At 38.4% G+C, this 19,249-nt stretch overlaps 1 protein-coding gene across 1 annotated transcript in view; it reads left to right on the top strand.

The window, feature by feature from the left end:
- ISOC1 (isochorismatase domain containing 1) overlaps positions 1-19,249 on the top strand; it is a 1,173,170-nt gene that overhangs the window by 817,867 nt on the left and 336,054 nt on the right. The window lies entirely within an intron of this gene.

Genomic DNA, 19,249 nt, shown 5'->3' with positions numbered 1-19,249 from the left:
ACATAATATAATGGTAAAATAATATGTACTTAACAAGTTAACATATGAAATAAATGGAAAAAAGTGTTTAATACAAGGAATACAAGATAGGAAACTAAAGAAACACAAAACAGGTGGGTCAAATGAGAAAAAAATGATTAAGATAATATATACAACCCAATGCAATTGTAACTTCATTAAAAGAAAAATCACTGAAATTCCAAGTAATTATCTTTAAACTATGTGGGGGCATCACATATAGTTTTCTGCTCTGTATCCATACTCATGGCTTTTCTTTAAAAGTATTCAGTGCTCATACCAAGGCTTGCCCATTCCTGAATTATTTTTCTCTCTTTGTACTTTTTATTTTTAGGTCATTTTGTTATCAAAATTATCTATGGACATAGTTTTAAAAGGCAAATGCTACACACACACACACACACACACACACACACACACACACACACAAAGCTGACTAAAAATTGTATCCAGACTATATTATGAATTTTTTTTTTTGAGACGGAGTCTTGCTCTGTCACCCAGGCTGGAGTGCAATGGCGAGATCTCGGTTCACTGCAAGCTCCGCCCCCCGCGGTTCCGGCTATTCTCCTGCCTCAGCCTCCCGAGTAGCTGGGACTACAGGCGCCTGCCACCACGCCCGGCTAATTTTTTGTATTTTTAGTAGAGACAGGGTTTCACCGTGTTAGTCAGGATGGTCTCAATCTCCTGGCCTCGTGATCCACCCGCCTCGGCCTCCCAAAGGGCTGGGATTAACAGGCGTGAGCCACTGCGCCCGACCCTATATTATGAACTTCTACAAATAATAGGAAAGAAACAGAAGACAGGCAACACAATAGAAAGTGGGTCAAATGATTTTATTTAGCACTTCATAAAAAAGGACATCCAAATTGCTAATAAACATATGAAAAGATGCTCAACTCTCTTAGTCATCAGCGAAATGCAAATTAATTAGAATGAATAAAATTAAAACGACAGAAAATTCAGAGGGGCAACCGGAATTCTCGTATATTCCAGGAAGAATTATAAATTAGTACAACTTCATTGAAAACAGTTTGGTAGTACCTATCAGAGTTGAGTATATACTTACCCTATGAGCTGGTAATTCCAATCTGAGGAATATTGTGTGTGTGTTTGTGTGTGTGTGTGTGTGTGTGTGTATACATGCATATATGTGTGTGTATATCTGTATACGTATATGTATGTCTATGTATATATGTGTGTGTATCATATATGTGTGTGTATTTTATATATATTGTAAGGTAGGAGGATCAGCTACATTATTTTCAGGGACCAGTGCAAAATGAAATGAAGGATTCCTGTCGAGGAGAAATTAATAACATATAGTATTGTCAACTGAAATCTGGAGGCTTTAATGCAAATCTCTTAGTAGACTGGAAGGAAAAAGTAATTAAGGATAGCTCAGGAACTAAACAATTACTATAATAGATCTCTTTCTCTTTTTCACACACATACGCACACACACAAACACATATTTTCTACGGAAATACACATGAAATATTTATAAATGTTACTTACCACATATTAGACTTCAAAGGATAACCAATACATTCTAAAATAGCAAAAGTTGTACAGAATACATTCAAATATATTCCCTTCTCTCAATGAAAAAAAAAACAGAAATAAATAGTATAGTTCCAAAAGTCTCACCACCTGTCAATGTAAAAATTCTGCTTTACACCATTTGAGTTTTATTAAATCAATAACAAAATTTCAAAATATATTTAAAGTAACAAAAATGAAGACTCTGCATAATATAGTGCTCAAAGAAAAATCCATAGAGTTGGGCCAGGCGCAGTGGCTCACTTTAGGAGGCCGAGGCGGGTGGATCACCCGAGATCAGGAGTTCAAGACCAGCCTGGCCAACATGGCGAGACCCTGTCTCTACTAAAAATACAAAAATTAGCTGGGTATGGTGGCAGGTGCCTGTAATCCCAGCTACTCAGGAGGCTGAGGCAGGAGAATCACTTGAATCCGGGAGGTGGAGGTTGCGGTGAGCCGAGATCGAGCCATTGCACTCCAGCCTGGGCGACAAGAATGAAACTCCGTCTCAAATAAATAAATAAATAAATAAATAAATAAAAGAAAATATCCATAGAGTTAAACAATTACATTAATGGTGAAGAAAAGGCTTGCAAATACATTACTAAACATTACACTTCTGAAGTTTGACAAAAATCCAAAATACTTAATATTAGAATTTGACAGATATAAAACAGAATACATATGAACATATGATAGATGATAGTGAATCTATTCAAGATGGAAAGAAATGACACATATAAAATTATAATGCAAATTGGAAAAAGAATAGATAAATAATATTAAGATTTAAAAAATTATTTAGCACTATGCAAATATATTTGAAAACCTGGAGGAAATGATTGATTTTCCAAGAAACTGAAGTCACCAAGACCAACTCCCATAAGAGGCAGAAATATTTAATAATGAAAATTACCTAGGAAGAAAAGCAGAATGTGTTTGGAGTATAATCCCTTTCCCGAAGGCATCAGAATAAAACTGTTTAATGGATGGAGGCACTATGAATGTATAACTCCAACTTTGTTTAAACTTTTTTAAAACAGAGAGCTCTGAATTCTTTTCATAATGGAAGTTGGCGTAGCCATGATACTAAAACCTGAACAAAAGGATACAAATACAGAACATCAAAGATCAGATCTTTTATGAATATTTGTGAAAACATGCTAAATAAAAAATTGAAAAATAATATCCAATAATAATCTATCACCAACAAATAAGATATTGTTAATATAACATCATAATCATGGTGAAGAAGAAGAAATGATCATTTTCTCAGGTGGTGAGTGAAAAAAATCATAAAATCCAACACCCATTTCGGATAAAACTCTTATTAAATTGGAAAAGAGGCTTACTTTCTTTACAATACCTTATGGTATTTTTCCTGTTAGAAAATTTTACTATTTATGTAATCAGGTCCATCTTAGACATTTCTCACCACAATACTGAAAATGCATATACCCCTTAAGCCAGAAACATTACTTCTTAGATCTGTCTTACAAAGAAACTTTCATATTTGAAAAAAGATATGTATACAAGTGGTTATTGAAGCCTTGTTGCTCACAGATTTTAAAAATTGAAAGAACAAAATCTTCATCCATGAGGAAATAATTAAGCACATTATGATTTATTCATACTTTGGAATAATAAAAAAGTCATTTAAAAGTATAAGGTAAAGACTTTTAAAACATATTTTCATGTAGTCATTTAATTAAACATAAATGTTAAAGAATGCTAAAATATCCTCAGGAACTCTTACAGCCACTGAGTCTGAGGAATAAAGTATTGATGTCCTATAAATAAAAATTCAATTTTAGTTTTAAAAACCAAATGAACGAAATCAACAATTTTGAAGGAATAAAGCATTCCTTTAAGAATTACATTTTAATTAAACGTGCAAAAAGAATGTAAAACTGTGGTTCTATACTATGATTGTTTAGGAAAGAAGGCAAATGTGACCAAGATGATCAAGTAATGATAAAGTGCCTGAAAAAATCAGGTAATACAGAATGAATGACACACAAACACAGAGACTGGTTTTAATACGATTTCAAACTTCAGGAAATCCCCAAGAACCAAAAAGACGATGCTAAAAAAATTAGAGCTGTTGTTCCTATATAAAACCCTATGCGAATGTGAACTTTTGTGAAACAGTTGTTGAAATGTTTATAGTCTCAGGGTAATATGTGTGTGTGTGTGTGTGTGTGTGTGTGTGTGCGCGCGCGCGCGCAAATTGAGCACTATAAAAATGTAGACTCCATAGGAAATTTTGGTGTCATGTTTTTACCTAGATTTACGTCAGTGACCTCACCAAATAAACATTGAAGTTTTACAAAGACAGATACTGTTCTGTGATGATCCCTCTTTGGTTATTTTACTAGGGCGATGATGCCACCATCAACTGGTGGTGATAGTGCTGGTTTCCAAATCATCCCTAAACACTGGGGCAGTGGGTCTTTAAGTGCTGGGCTATAGGAAGATAATAATTCTACACCATAATAATGATTAATATTAATATAGATTATTGATAGGTCCATTCTTAGAAACTTGTAGAATAAGAATTTCATGGAAAGGGTGGTAGCAGAAGATGAAGGGAGAATAAATCCTACCCAATATTCAGTGAACACTAACTATGGAGCACAAAACTTTTGAAGAATTTCATAAATATGAGGTAGTTACAACTACCGCCCTCTCCTTACAAATGAGGTAATTGTGCCACAGAAAGGATAAAGACTTGCCTAGGGATGTAACCTCCCAACAGGTTCACCTTGCCCGTTGCCTGGACAGAACCAGTTTATCAAGGCATGGGAATTGTAATGGAGAGAGAGTAATTCACGCAGAGCTGGCTGTTTGGGAGACCAGAGTTTTATTACTACTCAAATCAGTCTCCCTGAGCATTCTGGGACCAGAGTTTTTAAAGATAATTTGGTGGGTAGGGTCTTGGAAAGTGGGGAGTGCTGATTGGTCAGGTTGGAGATGGAATTATAGGGGGTTGCAGTGAGGTGTTCTTGCTGTCTTCTGTTCCTGGTGGGATGGCAGAACTGCTTGAGTCAGATTACTGGTCTGGGTGGTGTCAGCTGGTGCAATGAGTGTAGGGTCTGCAAAATATCTCAAGCACCGATCTCGGGTTTTACAATAGTGATGTTACCCCCAGGAGCAATTTGGGAAGGTTCAGACTCTTGCAGCCAGGGGCTGCATGACCCCTAAACCATAATTTCTATTCTTGTAGCTAATTTGTTAGTCCTATGAAGGCAGACTGGTCCCAAGGCAAGAAGGGGGTCTTTTTGGGAAAGGGCTATTAACAGTTTTGTTTCAGAGTCAAATCACAAACTAAATTCCTTCCCCAGGTTGTTCCACCTGCACCCAGGAAGGAACAAGGACAACTTAAAAGTTAGAAGCAAGATAGAGTCGGTTAGGTCTGGTATCTTTCACTGTCATAATTTCCTCTGTTACAATCTTTGCAGAGGTGGTTTCAGGGACACACAGCTAGTAAGGTGCAGACCAGGAATTTGAACCCAGAACAGCTCTAGAGTATACCTATTTAACCGTGATGCAATACTGTCTCTCAAATGGGAACTACCTTTGTAATGAGACAAAACTGGGCAAGAATAGCTCATAAAGAAAAGTAAAAGGTTGTGGAGAAGGCAGACAGCTCGAGAGCTGTTCATGCTTTACAGTCATAACTGCTCTCTGAAAGGAACATGTGCAGATGTTCTGACTTGCACCTAGACAATTTATTACCAAGCAGATTTAATTTATAAATAGCATAAGCAAATCATTTTTATGTGTCTTCTTGTTGCTGTGTTCTAGGATATTGCACTGGGAATCAGTGTTGTGGAATTTCTTTCAGGTATGTAGTGGGACATAGCAGTCCACGGTATAGCTAAAGGAAATACCCAGAAAAAGGGGCAAATATAATTTGAACACCAGAGGTCTATAAAACTCTTAATCTCTACGGCCGGGCGCGGTGGCTCAAGCCTGTAATCCCAGCACTTTGGGAGGCCGAGACGGGCGGATCACTAGGTCAGGAGATCGAGACCATCCTAGCTAACCCGGTGAAACCTCGTTTCTACTAAAAAATACAAAAAACTAGCCGGGCGAGGTGGTGGGCGCCTGTAGTCCCAGCTACTCGGGAGGCTGAGGCAGGAGAATGGCGTGAACCCAGGAGGCGGAGCTTGCAGTGAGCTGAGATCCGGCCACTGCACTCCAGCCTGGGCGACAGAGCAAGACTCCGTCTCAAAACAAAACAAAACAAAAAAAACTCTTAATCTCCTGTGAGTATGAAAATAATCAAAGGAAAAGTTACATATCTTGTGACGTTTAAAAAATACAAAAAACCACGGACATATATACATATATGCACACATAGTTGTCCCCCTTTGTCTGCAGTTTCGGTTACCTGCAGTCAACTGCGGCCTGAAGTATTACATTGAAAATTCCACAAATAAATAATTCAATTGCCTGCCGTTCTGAGTGGCATGATGAAATCTCGAGCCACCTGGCTCCGCTCCTGAGACGTGAATCCTCGCCGTGTGCGGCCTGTCTGTGCTGCACACTCTCCCCTCTGAGCAGCAGCTTTGTAGCCATCTTGGTTATGAGGTGGACTGTGGCGGTACCTTACGCTTGTGTTTAAGGAACCCTTATTTGACTAAATAATGGCCTGAAAACATGAGAGTAGTGATACTGGCAATTTGGATATGCCAAAGGGATGTCTTAAAGTGCCTTCTTTAAGTGAAAAAGTGAAAGTTCTCAACTTAGTAAGAAAAAATTGTATGTGGAGGCTGTTAAGATACGCAGTAAGAAATAATCTTCTATTTGTGAAATTGTGAAGAAAAAAAGAAATTAATGCGAGTTTTGCCGTCACATCTCACACTGTAAAAATTACAGCTACAGCACGTGGTAAGTGCCTAGTTAAGATGGAAAAAGCATTGAATTCGTGGGTGGAAGACATGAACAGGAATATGATCTGATTGACGGCAATCGAGTTTGGTACTATTTGCGTTTTAGGCACCCACCAGGGGTCTTGGAAGGTATCCCTGTGAATAAGGAGGGACTACTCTATAGATTTATATTTTAAGAGCATTAAATATTTCCTAAATTCTTAGATATCTAAAATTTTGTATTATTGATGAAAAGTTTAAATAATAATGCAAGGTAAAGAATCTTCTTGAGAGTTTGAGCAAAAGACCAAACATATATAAGTAAGGTTAATACAAAAAAAACCCACAAAGCATTATCTCCCAGTACTTTCAAGGCAAGCCATTAAAACCAGCTTCAAATAATAAATTATATTTTACATAGGAAGCTGATTCGTTTGGTTAAATGTCACTAATATCAATGAGGCAAGCAATGAGGGATAAAAAGATGGTCATCAGAACACCTTGAGAGGTTGTTAGAGAAAAGTTACTTCACAGAGGGGAAGCTTTGCAGGAGGGTGGACAAGATGACCTAGGAAGTCTTTTGTGGTCTCATTAACTGTGCTTTTTAGATTTGGCTTTTCTCACATTGTCGTTTGTCTCCTCTTTGGTGCTGTGTTATTCCAGGCTCCCCATGGAGTAAGGCCTCTCAAGTTAAATCTGGAAGTAGATAATTTCTTTGCCAAGAGTTTGCTGGATTCAGGTCTAGACCAGTTTAATTTAACTCACTTTCTTCTGCCTTTCCAAAGCTTGAGAAAACTCCAGGGCATTCTTTTTAAGCATAATTAACAACACTCAGAACCACAAACTGAGCGTGGATATTGTGAGTTTTACTTGCATCATAAACTTAGGGAATTAAAGTGGTTGCCTGCTTTCTGGAAAATAGCAATTGGAAACAACTCTAGTTTAATATAACACAAAAATTATTTTATGTGAGAACACAGCATTCTCTATAGTGAGTTTCGTTCTTGGCAAAGGATATATCGTGGAGCTGGCTTGATCCTTGAGCCCATCTGGAGGGAGTGGTCACTGAAATGTATGTGCTGGAGTCTGTGTCTCCAATGTTGCATGTTTTCTTTTCAAACATCCTATTTCTTTAAGGGGAACAAATGTTTTCTCCACAAAGGCTGCCTCTGCCTCCCGCCTGGCTGCTCAGGTTTCTGCCTTCCTTTTGGTTACCGTGTGGCTGGTGAGTTCTCAGTGTCCCAAAGGGGGACTCGGCACTAGCTGTTAGGGCTGAACAAACAATCCCAGTCGAAACCAGAACAGAATCTCAGCGCGCTGCTTTCACCATCATGGTCTTCAGCTCTGTTTCAGTTTTCCTTGCCAAAATAGATATAATATCAAACATTGAGGTGCTGCCAAACTCAGCAGTGAAACAGACTCACAATAATTGCTGCCGTTTATTGAGTGCTTCTAGGTGCCAGGCCTTGTACCCTGAAGTTTATGTAAACCACACTGTGTTTAATCCTTGCAACAATACTATGAGGTAAGCGCCACTATTTCAGTTTTACGTTCACTGTAATGGAAGTTTAGAGACCCAGAGACATCAAGGAAATTGCCTATGGTCACAGGTCATAAGTGGCAGTGTCCTAATGTTTCCCCAACTTATCACTCAGCTTTCTCTTTTTTGTGTCTCAAAATAACTTACAGCAACTTCTTGATCTGGACCCTGCAGATCATTCATTCAGAGTGAACTAACATTTACGGAGCCTCTGTCACTTGGGAGGCTTTGAGCCAGGCATGAGGGATAGAGTGTGAACAGAGTGGACACATCCCTGACTGAATAGAGGTCTTTCCAGCCTCGTCTGGTGCTATTCTCCATAGGCAGCAAATGCTCCAGCCACACCATAGGACTTGAAGTTACTTAATAACATCCAGTGTCTCCTCACCTCTGTTTCTGTGCTGTTGCTTCTGCCCCAATCTCCTACCCTATGGTCCTCTGCTTTGCTGTGCTGGCTCCTACTCCTCATTCCTGATTCTGTGCACAGATCACTGCTCCATGCAGCCTTCTTTGAACTCCCTAGTTAGAGTTAGTTCCATTTCCTCTATATCAGAACTCTCACACATGTCAAATGTCACCGTGCCTGTCTGCTTATGTGTCGTCTGTGGCTGCTTTCATGCTACAATGGGAGACTTGACAATGGCAAAAGGTGTTGGCAGACTTTTACTAGAAAGAGTCAGATGGTCAATATAGCTTAGGCTTTGTGGGATAGGTGGTCTCTGTAATGGAAATACTGGGGAGGTAGGAAATGTCCAGTCTTTATCTGTGGACACTGTAATGACCATGATATCTGGTTTGATGGATCACATTCCCTAACAGTTATTTTATGAATTAGAGGTTAGAGTAGGCTAGAGAGGCTGAGGATAAAATAGGTCGATTTTACTGGGGAAGCAAGATGGTCACAATGAGATGAGAACATACTGCATTTTACTTTGTTACCATGTTCAAGTGACTTATTCTCTTATCTGTGAAATCTACTCCATCCTCTCTCTCTCTCTCTCTCACACACACACACACACACACACACACATACACAAGCACACACAGAGTTTTAAAGAACTTTGGAACTCTAAGTGATGAAAACTCATATTTCTTATTTATTTAGTCTATTCATCTAAGAAACATTTATAAAGCATCTAATACTTCTAGGTTCCAGAGTAGGAAATGAAAATACAGCAATGAATAAGACCAGTGCTTGCCCTCAAGAAACCATTTAATAGTATGAATTTAATATGCTATTTAAAGCTGCAGATAGAAAATCTTTTAAAAATTAGTTTTAATTTTTTATCTTACTTGTGCCAAAAATGCCTCCTTCTTTTAGTAATTTTGGAGCAAACATCCCATTTCACCAGTTCCATAGGCAACTTTATAGAATTTGATGATATTCTTGCTGAGTTTCTGTTTTTTCGGGGATTTACCCATTCCAAATGTTTTAGTCTTCATAGAGTGGCTGCCCACCTCTCCTATTTTGATAATGTAGAGGACATGATTGACCTTTCAGTGTGCATATCAAGCTTGTGTTCTCAGAGTATTTTTACTGTCGTTTCAGGTTCCTTTACTGGGTTGCAATTGATAGAGAATATATCTTATTTGACTCTTTGCTCACAAAGGATCCTAAGACCTCCCTCTAGTCTTAGCTCATTCACCTGTCTACTTGCTACTTATAAAATTTAGGTGGAGTTCATAATTTTAGAGATTATGCTAGAGAATCCCTTTATTCAGTAATCTATGCAAATAATACAAGAAATGAATTTTAGTATTCATCCTTGAGAAAAATTATCATCCAAACAAGCATCTGTTTATTTCAGCCCGTTGCTTCCTGTCCATAAACTGACATCCTCTTCATGAAAATCATCTCTATCATGGTTTCAATCTTGTCTCTTTTTCCATGTTAAACACCTACCTGGGAGCTTTCTTTAAAAATATTGAATAATTGGTGCTGGGAACCCACCTCTTGGGAGACACAGTGGTTTTGGATGACTGCTATGGCCCAAATACCTCTTACGTGTATGGTGGCTAAATGTCAGCCCTGCACCACAAAAGAAATGAAGTGCCATGATTTCTATGGTAGTTTTTTTGAAGAGTCTTAGATTTTATACCCATTGAAAAATCAAAAATATGTTTCAGTTTTATAAAGAGAAAAAATTAGAGCCCACTTCTCCAATCCCTAACTTACTTCACTGCCCCACTCCCCCCAAAAATCTCAAAATGTGCCTTTTATACTCTCTGTCTTCTTCTGCTTAAATAGGGTCTCAGTCTGTTGCCCGGGCTAGAGTGCGGTGGTACAGTCACAGCTCACTGAAGCTTCAATCTGCCAGCCTCAAACTATCCTCCCATTTCAGCCTCCTGAGTAGCTAGAACTACGGCTGTGCACCACCACACTTGGATAATTTTTTTTACTTTTATTATTATTTTTTTAGAGACTAGATCTCACTATGTTGCCTGGGCTGGCCTTGAACTCCTGAACTCAAGCAATCCTCTTGCCTTAGCCTCCCAAAATGCAGGGATTATAGGAGCGAGCACCACTCCCAGCCTCTTCTTTCCTTTTATAATTTTCTTACCCCATCAGAAGAGTCCATTTTAGGAAGGTCTTTAGACTCCATAATTACAATCAAAACACAATCAATAACATTTATTTTCAAATCTTTTCTGATTCATTTTAGAATATTATGAAAATATTAATCTCCTAATTAGAACTCTTTTACTAGAAAAGTGCTCCAAATAAACTCAGAGTAAACAACTCTGTTTTTCTGTTTATGACCTGCCTATTTGAAGTTATTATAAACTAACATCCGGAGGCCAGTGCCTCCTACTCCAGGAAGCTTCCCATAATTTACTGTCTCCTCACATCTTGACACAGCACTTCTCCCAAAGACACACCCTGTAATTGTCATATTTGAATCTGTTTTTAAAAATTATTTAAGTCTACTTTTGGGTGTATTTTTTGTATTTATGTATTCAACAAATATCTATGGAGCACCTATTATGTGCCGGACCCTAGATCATGTTCTGGATGCTCGGAGTATACGATTGAAGAAGAATCCTATAAATTCCTTGCCCTCGTGGAGCTTATGTCTCAGTACATTGCTTTGTATTATAATAGTGCTGTCTGTGCGATGGTAGAGGCTGTATCTCTCCATGTTTAATTTCTAATGTTTTGCTTTATGACACCTAATATATTAATGTCCAATAAATACTAATGGTTGTTTGGCTTCCAGTGTTGTTTTTGCTGCCCACAGCCATTCACATTCTTCTGATAACAATACCCCAGGTTTCTTCTGGGAAATTCACAGAAAAACCTCATGGTTAAGTATTATTATCTGAAATTGCCTATGCTAAAATCTTGGCATGGCTATTTACCATCTCTGGACCTTGCTCAAAGTGCCCAGCTTCTCAGTATCTCAGTTTCTCATACATAAAATGGTGCCATTGACAGAACCAGCTCCCTAGGATTGTTATGAGCATTGAATGAGCTAATGCCTACTGCCTGTAAAGTGCTCAAGATGGTGCCAGACCACAGTGAAATGCTACATAACTATTTTCCTTTATGATTATTACTAATTCCTTTTTTGGGGGAGCAATTATTTTGGGGACAATCAATCTCCCCTTCCCAGCTTTTTAAGAGCTGCACACATGACCTTCCCAGGACTTTAAATCTTGGCGCTTTTTTATCCCATGGGCAGTGCCCTGATAATTATCCCTTAGTTTCTGCTACTTAAGTCTCCAGAGGTGCCCTGGTTGCTGACCTTTCCAAGACTCACTCTTCAGCCCCCTATGGCTTTCAAGAGCTATTTTATACCCTTGCAATAAAATCTTTGTTTTCTTAAGTTAGTCAGCATCTGTATCAGTTGCTTGCAACCAAAGAACCCTAAAGTTGATATAATACAATGGTTCGTTGTAACCCTTATCTGTGCAGTGAACAGCATTTCTCCTCAGAAGGCTAGTGAGAGTTTTGCCTCATCTTAAATTTAGGGAGCAAATTATATAGCCCAACAGTTGTAGTTGATACACTCTAGTGCTCTCTCCAGTATTAATAATTCCTTTTACTCTTTAGAATGTCTTAACCTTTTGACTCTTAACATCACCCTGTCAAAAAAGATATCTGTATTTATGCAAAGAAAAGTTTGCATAAAAGTTTTATTATGAGAAGTTTTTTTTAAATTTATACCAAGATTTTAAAGAATACTATGATGTTGGGATGTAGTCACTGTTTAGATTTGTTTTTCCTACTGTCCATGGGAAAGGCAAGAGTGAGGCTGACCCAAGGCCCCATTGCCACCAGCTACATGTGAGATTGGCTGGGTTGTTACATCTGTAGTAGGCTGACCTGGTAATTTCAACTGATATGATGGTGAGACTGGTACACTCTGTTTTCCTCACCTACTTCCCAGAAAGAAAATTTTCCCATGGTTAAGATTACTCCTAGGTTACTAATCTGTAGAACTCTAAGACATTATTTGTAAGACAGAATTTAAGCATCACAATCAAATTCTTTACATCTGGACAAGAGTTCCCAAAAGGGGTAATGATGATTTCACTGAATTTCTTAGCAGAGTAACAGGGAGGAATTGAGGAAAGACTATGTATTAGTTTTCTACTGCTGCTGAATTAAATTACCAGACAATTAGACTTAAGACAACACAAATTTATTACCTTACTTCATATCTGCAAAGTCTCTTTTGCCATGTAAGGTACACATTGACAGGTCTTGGAATTAAAGCGTGAACATCTTTGTTAGGCCATCATTCTGCAAGGGTTCCACAGTAGACTATAAAAGGTTACTGAGGAAAAGGGAACCCCAAACAATTCACCAACCTGATGCCCTACCCTTCATAATTTCCTGGATCACTACATTGAAGTGTCCCAAACAATCCAAATGTTTCTCCATATTAAATACACCACACACACTCCATATTAAATACACATACACACACAGAAAGAGAGAGAGAGAGAGAGAGAGAGAGAGAGAGAGAGGACCTCTATGCAGCCATTGTCACACGGTCATAGATCTTGATTTACTGGCATACAGACAGTGAAGCATGTAGATTACCAGCCGTCCTGTTCTGCATGCTCCCTTACAAGTAAAAATTATCATAAATCATGAGCATTTATGCAGAGAGAGAGAGAGAGAAGTCTGAAGAATGGCCACCAATATGTGAAAACTTGCTTTTTCTGGTGTAGTATGAGTTTGAGTTATTTTTACATTTCTGTTTTGTATTTTTTTCAATTATTTCAATGTTTCAATAATACCTTTGTTTCATTAACAATATGACTTTTAAAAGGCAGAAAAAATGAGGTGGCAAAATAGTAGGACTCCAAGAGGTTATTTTTGACCTCTAAAAAGTGTGAAGAAAATTAAATTGCTATACATTGAGAGTCCTGGCATTGAGTAAATGATGCGAAAATTGTTCCATTAAATGGCAAAAGAACAGATTTGAGGTGGGAGGCAATGCAGCGAGGGTCAGAGGGGTAGACAGAATTTTTTGCTCCTGATGCTGTGTTACTCCAGGTGCTCAGAAGTGAGGGCAGAGAAAACACTTTGTGTTTTCTTTTTACACTTCTCCGTCTATTGGTTGATGAACGGACAAGTCATTGGTCATTTAGGGGACAGGTTGAAGAGAGACTAGGGAATCAAGTGTGTAGAGTTCAGACAAAATAACATGTATGTGGTTTTGAACCAAATACAACTTTTGCAAAACTTGGGAAAACCAATTTTCAGTGATGTGCATCATCTGGAGCCAATGATAATGTCCACAAGCATGTCCACATCTGCCAGTCAACAGAGGGGGAACAGATTAACAGATGAATAGACTGGTTTCTGCATTTCATTTTAATGATTATTTGTTCACTATATTGTGGGTTATTGAAAAAGTAGAAAACCATATTTTTGTACAAAAATAATGTTTTAATATCTTCAGATAGTATGTGACTACTAAGAAAAACCACAAATCACACAGAAAATAAGACAAACAGCAACAGTAGGAAAACTCAGATTGGCATTGGTTCTAAGTTCTCAAGGATTTAGTCTTATCTAGTGGCATGGTAGATACACAGAGAGACAACTTTTAATGGTATGTGATGCTCTCTTGGGCCTGATAACTCAGTGGCCACCTTTTCTGGAAAGTTCTACTAATTAGACTGCACTTCACACCACACTACTCATGAGCATCTATTCAGCAGTTCATGTGATGCTACAGTTTAGATTCTGTACCTCTGCATATCCATCAAAGATGCCACAGCATATGCTGTGGTTTGACTGCCATAGACCCTCCACAAACCATGGCAAAGTCTTTCTGCCATTCCCTTTCCTTCCTCCCATTCCCTTCTACCTCAACTAGTCTCATTATCACATTTGGCCTGAGTATATGTGAGGGCGTAGGGGTACTAGAATCCCACTTGGCATCGTGCTTTCCTTTTTCCTTGTACTTACCAAAGTTGTAACTATACATTTTTTGTGTGATTACTTTTTTTTAAAACATGTGTTTCCTTTACTAGATGATAGGTTCCACAAGGCAAGTAAGTATGTCTGCTTGATCAGTGTCTCAGTCATTTTGTGCTACTATAACAAATACCACAGATTGGGTAATTTAAAAAAAAATGTTTATTTGGCTCATGGTTCTGGAGTCTGGGAAGTCCATGATCACCACACTGTCATTAGGCAAAGGTCTTTGTGCTGTGACAGCCAATGGCAGAAATTGGAAGGCAAGAGAGGGTTAAGAGAGAGCAAGCAAGAGTGCATCCCCTTCACTTTTACAACAACAACCTGCTCTTGTGGTAATGAACCCCCCTCCCATGAGAATGGCATTAATCTTTCAATCCATGGTCTAATCACCTCTTAGTGGTCCCACTGCTTAATACTGTCACAATGGCAATAAAATTTCAACATGCGTTTTGGTGGGGACCCCCTCCCATGAGAATGGCATTAATCTTTCAATCCATGGTCTAATCACCTCTTACTGGTCCCACTGCTTAATATTGTCACAATGGCAATCAAATTTCAACATGAGTTTTGATGGGGACATTTAAACCATAGCAATCACCATTTTATACCTGGTACTTAACCTAATACTGGGCACCTTGTAGAAATTCAATAAATACATCTTGAAAAATAAAAGGTTGTCAAGGCAAAATGTGAATTATGCCTTCCCCATAGTGTGGCATGGAAAAGACGGTTTAACTCACAGACTTCTTCCTTCCTTGTTGGGGTGGTGGGTGGGTATTGGTCTATGGGGAGATTATAGCTTCATAACTACATAAGAAATCCGTTCATTTTAGAGATGAGGAATTTCAGGTCAGAAAAGTTTAATTACTTATTGGAAGATCTAAGGAACTTGCTGCTGAGCCTACTTCATCAAGGATTGTGATGGAGTCAGTCAAGGATGGACTTGGCACAAGAAGTAGGTCAGCTTGGCTTTTAGTCCAGGACTCCATTCATTAGATCCTGATGTTTCTGGCACAACATTAACCAAGAATCACATTGCAAGACTTCTTTTCTGATTGCATAGGCTAAGAAATTAATCTTAACAGTTTGAACAGATAATGATTAGATAAACCCGACTTGGAGAAGTTTATTAGGAAAGACTTGGCAGTGGGACAAATAACCTCCTCCTTAATCCCTAAAACCAGGCGACCATCAAGCTATACATCTTCAGTGATTAAGCTCTTTGGGCTGCAACATATAAACCTTCCCTTCTGCCTTTTTCTCCTGCTCTCTACAGTGATTCATGTCTGTAGAGATGCTGCTGCTGCAAGGAAAATGTGAGCCTCTCTGATGACAGTTGTTGTAACAAGACAAAGGCATTTTTAGAATTATTGCTATTATCTCATGTGAGACATGCTGAAAGCCTCTTTCCATCTTGCCCCCATAATCCCATTAGATTTTACAAACATAGCAAGGACAGCCTTGAGGCCATGGCTGAGATAAAGTACTTTCAGGAATGTTTCTTTTCTGCAGCTAGAATCATGACTCATGTTTCAGGGGGTTTGTAAAAACAGATTCTGTCCACAAATGATAGAAAATCCTAGAATTGCAACAGGGTAGCAAAGGACTTCAGAAGTCATCAAATGGGTTCCCCTTCCTTGTATAGTGCATGTGAAGAAGAGGTTTAATGAAAATAAAAATGATAATTAACTAATTAATAATGCCAAAGGTTTTCAGGGGAAAAGCAACTGTAACTTTCCTAATGAATCTCTTAGCCTATTCCAGAGCATTCTGGTGCATGCTATATGAGTAATTGTGAGCTATTGTAATTCTCTTCTGGCACTTCTCACGAGGAAGTCTCTGCTACAACGAAAAGTGACAGAAGCCTGAGCAATAATTTGTTGCTATTGATACCCCTACCCTCTCATCTATTAGCAGTGTGTTTTTTATTTTAATTGGCAAGTGAATATGAACAGAATGAAAACCAAAAATTACATGATCATCTCAATAGATGCAGACACAGCTTTTGATAAAATTTAACATTCTTTCGTGTCAAAACCCTCAACAAACTAGGCACTGAAGGAACATACTTCAAAATAATAAGAGCCATCTATGAAAAACCCACAGCCGACATCATACTGAATGGGCAAAAGTTGGAAGCATTCCTCTTGAAAACTGGAATAAAATAAGGATGCCTTCTCTTACCACTCCTATTCAACATAGTTCTGGAAGCCCTAGCCAGAGGAATCAGGCAAGAGAAAGAAATAACAAGGCATAGAAATAAGAAGAGAGGAAGTCAAACTTTCATTGTTTGAGGATGATAAGGTTCTAAACCTAGAAAACCCCATAGTCTCTGCCTGAAAGCTCCTTGATCTGATACATGATTTCAGCAAAGTTTCAGAATACAAAATCAATGTATGACAATCACTAGCATTCCTATACACCAACAACATCCAAGCTGAGAGCCAAATAAAAAATACAATAACATTTGCAGTAGCCACAAAAAGAATAAAATACCTAGGAATATAGCTAACCAAGGAGGCAAAAGACATCTCCAATGAGAATGACAAAACACTACTCAGAGAAATCAGAGATGACACAAACAAATGGAAAGACATTTCATGCTCATGGATAAGAAGAATAAATATTGTCAAAACGGTCATACTACCCAAAGCAACTTACAGATTCAATGCTATTACTATCAAACTACCAATGACATGATAGCTCTTCACAGAACTAGAAAAAACTATTTTAAATTTCATATGGAACCAAAAAAAGGGCCTGAATAGACAAGGCAATCCTACATAAAAAGAACAAAGCTGGAGGCATCACTTTACTCAACTTCAAACTAAACTACTAGGCTACAGTAACCAAAACAGAATGTTTCTGGTATGAAAACAGACACATAGACCAACAGAAGTAGAGTAGCGAGCCCAGAAATAAGGCCGTACACCTACAGCCATCTGATCCTCGACAAAATTGACAAATATAAACAATGGGAAAGGACTCCCTACTCAATAAGTGGTGCTGGGATAGCTACTTTGCCATATGTAGGAGATTGAAACTGGACCTCTTCCTTACACCACTTACAAAAATTAACTCAAGATGGTTTAAAGGCTTAAATGTAAAACCCAAAACTATAAAAACCCTGGAAGATAACCTAGGAAATACCATTTTGGATGCAGGACTTGGCAAAGACTTCACGACAAAGATGCCAAACGCATTTGCAACAAAAACAAAAATTGACAAATGGGACCTAATTTAACTAGAGTTTCTGCACAACAAAACAAGCTATCAACAGAGTAAACAGACAACCTACAGCAAGGGGGGAAATATTTGCAAACTTTGCATCTAACAAAGGTTTAATATCCAGAATCTATAAGAAACTTAAACAAATTTATCAGAGAAAATAAACAACCCCATTAAAGAGTGAGCAAAGGACATGAACAGATAGTTTTCCAGAGAAGACATACATGTGACCAACAACTATATGAAAAAAAAAAAAACTCAATATCATTGATCATTAGAGAGGTGCAAATCAAAACTACAATTAGATATTATCTCACGCCAGTCAGAAGGGCTGTTATTAAACAGTAAAAAAATAACAGATTGTGGAAAAAAGGGAATGCTTATACACTGTTGGTGGGGAGTTCAACCACTGTGGAAAGCAGTACAGCAATTCCTCAAAGAGCTAAAAGCAAAACTACCATTTGACTCAGCAATCCCATTGCTGGGTATATACTTAAAGGAATATAAGTCATTCTGCCGTAAAGACACATACACATGAATGTTCACTGCACCGCTATTCACATTAGCAAAGATGTGGAATCAACCTGAATGTCCATCAGTGACAGACTGGATAAAGAAAATATGGTACATATACACCATGGAATACCATCCAGCCACAAAAAAACATGAGGTCATATTTTTGTGAGAATGTAGATGCAGTTGGAGGCCATTATATTTAGTAAACTAATGCAGGAACAGAAAACCAAATACCGCATGTTCTCACTTATAAGTGGGAGCTGAATGATGACAATTTATGAACATAAAGAAGAGAACAACAGCAGACACTGAGGTCTACTTGAGGGTGGAAGGTGGGAAGAGGGAGAGGAGCAGACAAAATAACTATTAGGTACTAGGCTTAATACCTGGGTGATGAAATAATCTGTTCAACAAACCCCCACAACATGAGTTTACCTATATAACAAACCTTCACATGTACCCTAAACCTAAAGTAAAAGTTAAAAAAAAAAAAAAAAGAATAAGGCCAGGTGCGGTGGCTCACGCCTGTAATCCCAGCACTTCGGGAGCCGAGGCAGGCAGATCATGAGGTCAAGAGATCAAGACCATCCTGCCTAACATGGTAAAACACCATCTCTACTAAAAATACACACACACACACACACACACAAATTAGCCAGGCGTGGTGATGGGCACCTGTAGTCCCAGCTACTTGGGAAGTTGAGGCAGGAGAATGGCATGAACCCAAGAGGTAGAACTTGCAGTGAGCCGAGATCGCGCCACTGCACTCCAACCTGGGTGACAGAGCAAGACTCCGTCTCAAAAAAAAAAAAAAAAAAAAAAAAAAAAAAAAAAAAGTGGGACATATATATACTACGGAATATTAAGCAGCCATAAAAAAGAATGAGATTGTGTCCTTTCCAGCAACATAGATAGAACCAGAGGCCAAGAAAACTAACACAGGAGCAGAACATCAAATACTGCCTGTTCTCACTTATAAGTGGGAGCTAAACATTAAGTACACATGGACACAAGGAAGGGAACAACAGATACTGGGGTTTACTTGAGGGTGGGGAAGTGGGAGGAGGATAAGGATTGAAAACCTAC

The sequence above is a fragment of the Macaca thibetana genome, chromosome 6 (assembly GCF_024542745.1).
Source record: "Macaca thibetana thibetana isolate TM-01 chromosome 6, ASM2454274v1, whole genome shotgun sequence".
In the NCBI taxonomy this organism is placed as follows: Eukaryota; Metazoa; Chordata; class Mammalia; order Primates; family Cercopithecidae; genus Macaca; species Macaca thibetana.
This window is presented reverse-complemented; position numbering and strand designations above follow the sequence as displayed.